The sequence below is a fragment of the Zalophus californianus genome, chromosome 13 (assembly GCF_009762305.2).
Source record: "Zalophus californianus isolate mZalCal1 chromosome 13, mZalCal1.pri.v2, whole genome shotgun sequence".
Lineage (NCBI taxonomy): Eukaryota > Metazoa > Chordata > Mammalia > Carnivora > Otariidae > Zalophus > Zalophus californianus.
In genome coordinates, this window is record NC_045607.1 from 62,916,551 (window position 1) to 62,926,898 (window position 10,348).

Below are 10,348 nucleotides of genomic sequence, written 5' to 3' on the forward strand. Positions count from 1 at the left end.
CTCCAGGATCATGACCTGAGCCGAAGGCAGTCGCTTAACCAACTGAGCCACCCAGGCACCCCTGTATGTTTTGTCTTAAGAATAGTTATTCCTTTTAGAAAAAGAGGAAAGAGTACTGAGATAAATCATTTTGAAAGATGATTGTTGTTTTGATTTGGCTTTCCTACTTTTAAAATAAACATGGCGTGGATGCAAGAAAAGAAGCCTGTGGTTTTTCTGCAAATCTGGAGTGGCTCCTGTGTGTTGGCAAGTTTTGGTGTGCTTGTTCTCAGAGAAATTCTTCCTATTTTGAAAGTCCAAACCCTTAATTAGGGCTTAAAATATGATATTATGGTCATATAAAGTTATAAATATAAAAGACATTTTTAATTTACTTTTAAAATTAAAGTTAAAAAATTTACAATCTGTTCTTTTTTTGCAAGCACTTATAACCACAGGTTTTATCCACTGTAGATATCTTACTTTTCCTTGAAAGTCCAGGTAAGATTTTTTTGTTTATGATGCTTAATGATGTTTTCTGAGAGAAAAGAACTGTATGCCTAACTTTAATAGTTTCTAGAATGGCTTATGAAAATCAAAAAAAGAAAGTCTTTTCCCCTCTGACATTGGTAAATAAATATCTTTCAATGATATAAAGCAGTGATAAAAATCTTTTGCAATATCCACGGAAACCCCATTATGATAAGTTGCTTTGTAAAGATTGTGGTACCTTGCTTGTTAGAAAATTTAGAGAACATTGTTGTAATTTCTTTTGAGGTCAGCAAAAATAAATATGGTTTTAAGTAGTCAAAGAATCAGAATTGGCCAATTTTAAAACAACAGAAATCATTATCTTTCTAAGCCCCAAACTTTTTCATTTGTCTTTTATTATCTTTAATACGTAGTTAATACGTATACATTGTAGAAATTAGGGAAACTTATTTGCATTTTTTCCGTCTTCTAAAGAAAACCACTGTGAATTTTTTAATATGAATACTCTAGATATTTTTCCATGTGTATGTAACTTTTACTTAACACTTAACAGAATAACCTGAACAACATTTCCTTGTTACTATATGTAGATTTTGGTATTTTTGATGGTTTTGCATAATATTGCATTGAATGGATAACATGTTTAACAAACTCCCATTGATGGATATTTGGGAAGTCTCTAAGTTTTGTTAGTATAATCAATGCCTACATGAACACACACACACACACACACACACACACACATACACATCTATAGTATATCTACATATTTATATATCTATACCATCTATCTTTATGATAAGTGATAAATGATATTTCTTTAGAATAAGTTCCTAGATGTATATTTACTGGATTAAACAGCAGGCATATTTTGACAGATAGAAGCCCTCTTAACCAAAGAAATAAAAACTGGTAAATGCCCTATTAATCAAAATAGGTGGCTAAACAGGGGAATCGTGAAAATATTATATATGTGTATATACACACATGGACATACACACATATACATATAAAATATATATAAACATATACATGTATCTTAAGCATTTTATTTTTACTTAAAAATATAAATGCATATTCATTCACTAATTTAGATGAAATTTTAAAATTTCTTTTTAGGACTAAGGAATTTGTTGTTGTTGTTGTTGACAATGAGACCCATGATTAAAGTTCCAGGTACACTCTCTTGGATAAATGACATCTGCAATGAATTGTTTAGGCTTTTTAGTTTCCCTGTTCTTAAGGTGGAGCAAGAACTGAAAAAATGTATACTCCTTCACCAATCTTTTGCTACTAATTTGACATTTGTATGTGTGTGATGTGCCTTTAGACTCTATCCAAAACATTCAAATTGGTTTTCCCTGAAACATCTTTTTCTTTTCTTTTATGTAAAACCGATTAAATAACATAATTATGAAACAAGTACAATTGACATAAAAGTATTTTTTAAAAAACCAAACCACTGACTCTTGATAAACAGAATACTCAAAATGTCAAGAGCAGATCAAAGAGTAGTCTACTGGTATAAAGGACTCAATGGGTCCTGGCCAGCAGTGTGTTTTATAGAATCAATAGCGTGTCAGTTTAATAATTTAGTTAATTCAGGGTTGATTGTAAGAGTTTCTACTAAATTGCCTTTCAGTAAAGTACCATTGACTTGCTCTCTTTCCGCAGTATATGAGAGTGTTTGTCTCTTTTCGCTCTGGTTCTCAAACTTTAGTGGCCATAAGAATCATTTGGACAGGGGTGCCTGGGTGGCTCAGTTGGTTAAGTGTCTGCCTTTGGCTCAGGTCATGATCCCAGGGTGCTGGGATCAAACCCCACATAGAGCTCCCTGCTCAGTGGGCAGCCTGCTTCTCCCTCTCCTGCTCCCCCTGCTTGTGCTCTCTCTCTCTCTTAAATAAATAAAAATCTAAGAAAAAAAGTAAGAATCACTTGGACAGCTTGTTAAAAATGCAGATTCTTGACACACCATTCTAATAGATTCTGATTTGGGACAAGTCCCAAGAATTTGCAAAATATCAACCAAGGTGATCAGGTCAAAATATTTAAATCAAGGAAGAGATTCTATGATTCTCATTAACCCACGGACAGTCTTCTAACAAAATTTGGTTAAGGTAACAGTATTACCCATTTAGGTCATTTCACCTCCTTGATCCAACCTATTTATTCTAGAGACATAACTTTTAGGAAAAGAATTCTCTTGGTCCATCCAGCTTTTCTATGACAGAGATTTTGACAATCTAAATATTCAGATTTATTTTTGAAAAATCAAAACTAGATATTTGAAAAGTCTAAATGCATCTTAGCAGTAGGGGGTAGATCCTCTACAGCACACCAGATAGGATTTTTTCAGAGTTGGATTAGGATTCAGAGGTGACTAAGCTTCTTTTTTTTTATTTTTAAATTTGAGTATAGTTGACATACAATATTATATTAGTTTCAGGTGTACAACATAGTGATTGAAGTTCTCTATATATTATGCTATGCTCATCATTAGTAGCTGTCACTATACAATGCTATTACAATATCATCGACTATATTCCCTATGCTGTGATTTATTCATTCTATAACTGAAAGCCTGTATCTCCCACCCCTTCACCCAATTTGCTCATCACCCCTATCCTCCCTTTCTCTGGCAACCATCAGTTTGTTCTCTGTATTGATAGGTCTGATTCTGCTTTTTGTTTGTTTATTCATTTGTTTTGTTTTTTAGATTCCATACATAAATGAATTCATATGGCATTTGTATTTCTCAGTCTGACTTATTTCACTTAGCATAATACCCTCTAGGTCCATCCATATTGTCACAAATAGCATGATCTCATCCTTTTTCAGGACTGTGTAATATTCTGTTTCATATACAGATATATCTTCTTTATACATTCATCTATCAGTGGACACTTAGGTTGCTTCCATATCTTGTCTATTGTAAACAATGCTGCAATAAACATAGAGGTACATATATCTTTTCAAATTACTGTTTTTGTTTTCTTTAGGTAAATACCCAGTAATGGAATAGTATTTCTATTTTTAACTTTTTTAAAATAGTATTTCTATTTTTAACTTTTTGAGGAACCCCATACTGTTTTTCACAGTGGCTGTGCCAATTTATACTCCCACCAATAGCGCATGAGCTTTTTTTTTCTCCATATCCTCGCCAACACTTGCTATTTCTTGTCTTTTTGATTTTAGCCATTATGACAGATGTAGTAACTCAGATTCTTGCCTGTATATTAAACAGTTTCATAGGGGCAACCTCACTTGGTTTTTACCCAAGTCATTTTGCCATTAAATGGAATTTAAATAAACCTACAACCAGGTGATGAAGGAATTTGTTCTCTAAAAACCACACCTCTAGTAAGCCAATGATACTAAAACCTGAATTTATTTTTTATTTAAAAAATTTTTATTTATTAATTTTAAAATTCCAGTATCATTATAAAACCTTTTTTATAATGTATATATTATTTACATATTATATATAATTTATAATAAGGAGGTAATGCCCATTATCTCCTAAATAATAGCAACAACAAAATACTCAATTTTTTTGACAATAGAAAACCACAGTTAATTTATTAACACTTTTAAAGGTTTGGGGCCTTCATTCATCTTGACTAAATTACAGTGTAGCTACCTAGTGTCTTGCAGAGAAGGGGGCCATGAGGGGATTTTTATGGTTTTTTGTGTTTTTTTTTTTTTTTTTTTTTTTTTTTTTTGCTATTTTTCAGGCTTGAGAGGTGGTATTCAGCTGCAAAGGAAGATTTTTTCATACTGGAATGAATGTTTCTGATTCTTGCCTTGCCAACTGAGGGCCCTAGGAGACTGAGAGCCTGGAGAGCTACAGCTGGCCTGATGGAGTCAATGGCTATCAGAAGAAAATGTCCAGAGGTCAAGGAAGAGTTGAAATTTGGAGAGACTATCTGTGGCTCTAGGAAGCTGAAGCAGGAGTCTTATTTTAAGGTGCCTGAGGCTTTCATCTGTGAGTCAGGCAGGAAGTGTTAAAGGCCTCAGCTTTCTCAGAGAAGTAGAGGAGTAAATATATGTGAGCATCAGGCTGAAAGTCCAGGACTCCAATGATCCATTCAACCCCACAGGTTTCATAGTTCTTAACTGCTTTTCACAGTATCTCTAGGGCCTTGTCTGATCCAACTGGAACCATTAGATGACCAGAGGGAATGACAAAGTACAGGGCATTAATATTGTATAGGCAAACATGACTAAAGGGAGATGGGATAGAGGAAGGAATCAGCACATAAATTGCCCACCCTTTTTTTTTTCTTTTTGCATTTCTTTTTTTTATCGTTATGTTAATCACCATACATTACATCATTAGTTTTTGATGTAGTGTTCCATGATTCATTGTTTGTGCATAACACCCAGTGCTCCACACAGAATGTGTCCTCTTTAATACCCATCACCAGACTAACCCATCCTTCCACCCACCTCCCCTCTAGAACCCTCAGTTTGTTTTTCAGAGTCCATCGTCTCTCATGGTTCGTCTCCCCCTCTGACTTACTCCCCTTCATTCTTCCCCTCCTGCTATCTTCTTCTTCTTTTTTCTTAACATATGTTGTATTATTTGTTTCACAAGTACAGGTCTGTGATTCAACAGTCTTGCACAATTCACAGCACTCACCATAGCACGTACCCTCCCCACTGTCTATCACCCACGCACCCCATCCCTCCAACCCCCCCACCACTCCAGCAACCCTCAGTTTGTTTCCTGAGATTAAGAATTCCTCATATCAGTGAGGTCATATGATACATGTCTTTCTCTGATTGACTTATTTCACTCAGTATAACACCCTCCAGTTCCATCCATGTCATTGCAAATGGCAAGATCTCATTCCTTTTGATGGCTGCATAATATTCCATTGTGTATATATACCACTTCTTTATCCATTCATCAGTCGATGGACATCTTGGCTCTTTCCACAGTTTGGCTATTGTGGACATTGCTGCTATAAACATCAGGGTACACGTACCCCTTCAGATCCCTACATTTGTATCTTTGTGGTAAATACCCAGTAGTTCAATTGCTGGATCGTATGGTAGCTCTATTTTCAACTGTTTGAGGGACCTCCATACTGTTTTCCAGAGGGGTTGCACCAGCTTGCATTCCCACCAACAGTGTAGGAGGGTTCCCCTTTCTCCGCATCCCCGCCAACATCTGTCGTTTCCTGACTTGTTAATTTTAGCCATTTTGACTGGTGTGAGTTGGTATCTATTGAGGTTTTGATTTGGATTTCCCTGATGCAGAATGATGTTGAGCACTTTTTCATGTGTCTGTTGGCCATTTGGATGTCTTCTTTGGAAAAATGTCTGTTCATGTCTTCTGCCCATTTCTTGATTGGATTATTTGTTCTTTGGGTGTTGAGTTTGATAAGTTCTTTATAGATTTTGGATACTAGCACTTTATCTGATATGTCATTTGCAAATATTTTCTCCCATTCTGTCAGTTGTCTTTTGGTTTTGTGGACTGTTTCTTTTGCTGTGCAAAAGCTTTTTATCTTGATGAAATCCCAATAGTTCATTTTTGCCCTTGCTTCCCTTGCCTTTGGCGATGTTTCTAGGAAGAAGTTGCTGTGACTGAGGTCGAAGAGGTTGCTACCTGTGTTCTCCTTTAGGATTTTGATGGACTCCTGTCTCACGTTCAGGTCTTTCAACCATTTAGAGTCTATTTTTGTGTGTGGTATAAGGAAATGGTCCAGTTTCATTCTTCTGCATGTGACTGTCCAATTTTCCGAACACCATTTGTTGAAGAGACTGTCTTTTTTTCACTGGACATTCTTTCCTGCTTTGTCAAAGATGAGTTGACCATAGAGTTGAGGGTCCATTTGCCCACCCTTTCTAACAGAAGATTTAGAGACAGAATGGCTCCATATGGCCTTTTCTAGAGGGGTCCCGTGACACTGAGCAGTCCATTGCTATGGCCAGTTTAGTAATGCACTATTGTGTTTGCCTTCTCTCCTTACCTGAATGAATTCTCTTTTTTTCACTATTGCCTTCCTGACATTATACTCCCCAATAACACATTAGCACAAAAGCTTTGCCTCGGGCTCTTTTTTTTGTTTTGTTTTTTGTTGTTTGTTGTTGTTTACATTGAGGCTAAGAAAATGGATTCCAGGACAGCCCTAAAAAGAAAACTCTCAGGATGGAATTTTGGAGTTGGCTTACCTACTTGACTAAAGGCAATAGAGACCCCACTGTGGTGGTAAGTGGGAGGATAATGACCCCTGGCAGTGAAATCACAATTAATGAAGTTTTGCCTGTGGTTAGTTGGGAGGAGATGCAAGGTAGAAGGCAAGGCATTCCGAGATCATTATGTGGAAAATAATAATTATAAGACTTGTCACATGGTGTGACTGCCTTTGATGGCAGTAGAAATCTTATATAAAGAAAATGATACTTTCCTCAGCTGCCACTAAGGTGCTTGGTCCTTCTGAGAAAGCTAAGTCGGCATTGGGGTCAGGCCCTTACTTTATCAGGCAACTAGCGCTGAGCCCGGCAGTGACCACTCAGCATTTGCCTGCACCATGGCCTTTGCCTAGGAGCTCGCCTGCATCTTCTTGGCCCTCATTTTGCATGATGATGAGGTGACAATCATGGAGGTTAAGATCAATGCCCTCATTAAAGCAGAGGGTGTAAATGTTGAACCTTTCTTGCTGGGCTTGTTTGCAAAGGCCTCAGTCAATGTCAACATCAGAAGCCTCATCTGCAACGTAGGAGCTGGTGGACCTGACCCAGCAGCTGGTGCTGCCCTAGCAGGAGGTCCTGCTCCCTCCACCACTGCTGCCCCAGCTGAGGAGAAGAAAGTAGAAGCAAAAAAAGAAGAATCAGAGGAGACTGATGATGACATGGACTTTGGTCTTTTTGACTAAACCTCTTCTGTAAACTGTTCAGTAAATAGCTAAACTCTTGGGCCCTTGGGGGCTTGGGTGGTTAAGCATCTGCCTTTGGCTCGGGTCATGATCCCAGGGTCCTGGGATCAAGCCCTGTGTCGGTGTTGGCGGGGGAGTGTCCCTGCTCAGCAGGGAGTCTGCTTCTCCCTCTGCCCCTCCCCGCCACTTGTGCGATCTCTTTCTCTTTCTCAAATAAATAAATACAATCTTTAAAAACATAAATAACTGAACTCTTAAAAAAAGGGGGGGGTGCCTGGGTGGCTCAGTCAGTTGAGCACCAGCTCTTGATTTTGCTCAGGTCATGGGTTCGAGCCCCAAGTTGGGCTCTGTGCTGGGCGTGGAGTCTACTTAAAATTCTCTCTCTCTTTCCCTCTCTCTCTAAAAGAAAGAAAGAAAGAAAGAAAGAAAGAAAGAAAGAAAGAAAGAAAGAAAGAAAGAAAGAAAGAAAGAAAGAAAAAAAATGATATACTCAGGGCAGCTAATGGCATACTTAAGAGATCTTCTGAAAACCAGAGGTGTCAATGGTAGTCCAGTCTCAGGGTAGACTCGTTTGAAAATCAGATTCAGATTCTAATTATAAGGACAGTAGAGATGTAAAGGAAATTAAATTTATAACTTCTATGTATATATACTATTTAAAACCAGGACCCACATGGGGAAGAGGGCACAAAAGACCTGTGATGAGGATAATTTGAATGGATAAACCTAAGAACACTGAACTAAAAAATTCCCTGGAATAATTCCTGGGCCAGTGGAATCCGCTGGTTTCCTTTGCCAAAGGAAAACACTCTCCCCTTTCCTAGAGTCTGTACAATGGCCTCACCCAAAGCAGGTGCTAATAAGATGATACTTGTTCTCTTTAAAAGCTGCCTCTGCCAGAACTTATCACCTCTGGGCCAATAACCAGGATCATATTTCAGCACAGCCTGAGAGGAAATGTACAGTCCCTGCTTAGGGAAGAAATAGACTACCTAATAAACATATGACAGAATCTGGCCCTTATGTATCAACAGGAAACAAGGGAACATGTATAGAAGTAGATTTTGAGGATATCAGATCAGGGGAATCTAAGTCTGGATAGGGGAGAATTCATAGGTATGGGGTATCTTGTATGACTCAGGATTCAGTGTTCCAGGACCTAGAGTTGCTCTAAACACACTGTCAGTTTGGCTCCTTGAAACTTGGTCATGACAATGGCCTAGAGTATGTGAGGTGAAGTTGCCAGTGGTCTTGGCGTTATATTGACCAATGAAGACATATGGATCAGAGAAGCAAGAATGTTAGAATGGATTTACTATGTACAACCTGAGGACCTATCACTGATTCTGATTATAAGCTCCCTGGAAAGACTCAGAGCTCACTCCTATCTCTAAGGCAATAGGAAATATACTAGGACTTGGTATGCCAGTTTCTTTAGGAAGCCTAGTGATGTCTGTTCTCTGCAGGTAATGACTGAGATGTGGCATGGAAATTAGGCCATCTAATATAAATGAAGACAATGGGATTCCAGAATGAAAGAGACCAGTGGCAGGACTTAATTCTCGGAGGCAAGATGGACATAATTATTGCAATGGGCATCAAAATCAGAATAACAGTTAGAGTGCCATGACTTACATGGATCTAGTGATTTTAGGGGCAAGATACATGGAGAACTGGGGCTCCTGCGTGGCTCAGTCATTAAGCATCTGCCTTCGGCTCAGGTCATGGTCCCAGGGTCCTGGGATTGAGCCCCTCACTGGGCTCCTTGCTCAGTGGGAAACCTGCTTCTCCCTCTCCCACTCCCCCTGCTTGTGTTCCTTCTCTCACCATGTCTCTCTCTGTCAAATAAATAAATAAAATCTTAAAAAAAAGATACATGGAGAACTTATTAAGCATTGCTTGATTTGGATAATAGAAAATTAAGAGCTGGAAAGCTGACATCAGTGCTACAGTGAAAACTCACCCAGTTTCTAGAACTAAATAGACCCAAAGTCCATTGACTGAAGGCAAGACCAGGTTTCCTTGAGGAAGAACCTAGCAATGCCAGTAGAGTATATAGGACAAATGTTCTTCTGATCCTTCCCTAAGGGGACCTTTGGTCATTTACAAGTGTGCCAGGGGAAAAGGCAATAACCAAGCTTTCCAAATCTGTTAGGTAGGAAGTCTGAGCTGGCACTGGCATTAATATTAAGAGGCCCAAAATACTGTCCTGTCTTCCAGTTAGAATGGGAGTTATGGTAGCCAGATGATAAATGGAGCATTAGTGCAAGTCCAATTCACAATGGTATCAATGAGTCAGCAGACCTGTCCTGTAGGTATTCCCTACATATATTCTAGTTATTCCTTGAATATATAAATGGAATAGCTATCAGCTGAAATAGGTATCAGAACTTTTACATGGGTTTCCTGTACTATGTAAATTAAGGGTCATTATTTTCAGAAAGGCCAAGTGACAGTGCCAGAAACCGACTACTCCCTCAGTAAAAAAGGTAAATTATAAATAATGCCTTATGCCAGAAGGGATTGCAATGATTTGCACCACTATAAGACTTGAAGGATGTGGGGGTTGTGGTCCCCATTGTATTTCCTTTCAATTCACCTCTCTATTCTCTCAAAACCGTGGGATGTTGATAGATGATGGTGGACCACCATACATCCAGTAGTGACAGTCTCAGTCATGGCTTGTGGGCAGGATATGGTTATATTTACAGAAGCACATTAATTTATCCTCTGGCATTTGTCATGTGGGTATTGGTATAGTGAACGCTTGTCTTCCAATCCTCATCTGTAAGGAGTATCAAAATCTGTTTGCCTTTATAGAGTAGGAACAGCATGGAGTTAATGCCTTATGGGGCAAACTTTTACTTATGGGAAAGGGGAGGTGAAAAAAAACTGAAAGATAAATTGCCTGCCCTTCAAAGATTCCAAGATGCAGTAATTCCAAAATGTCTTTCTGGAGATATCCCACGTTACCAAAGAACTTAAGTCTC

General features: G+C 38.3%; 1 pseudogene; it reads left to right on the forward strand.

Annotated features, from left to right (window-relative positions):
• Positions 1 to 7,013: 7,013 nt before the first annotated feature.
• LOC113935152 lies at positions 7,014 to 7,358 on the forward strand (annotated as a pseudogene).
• Positions 7,359 to 10,348: the final 2,990 nt, after the last annotated feature.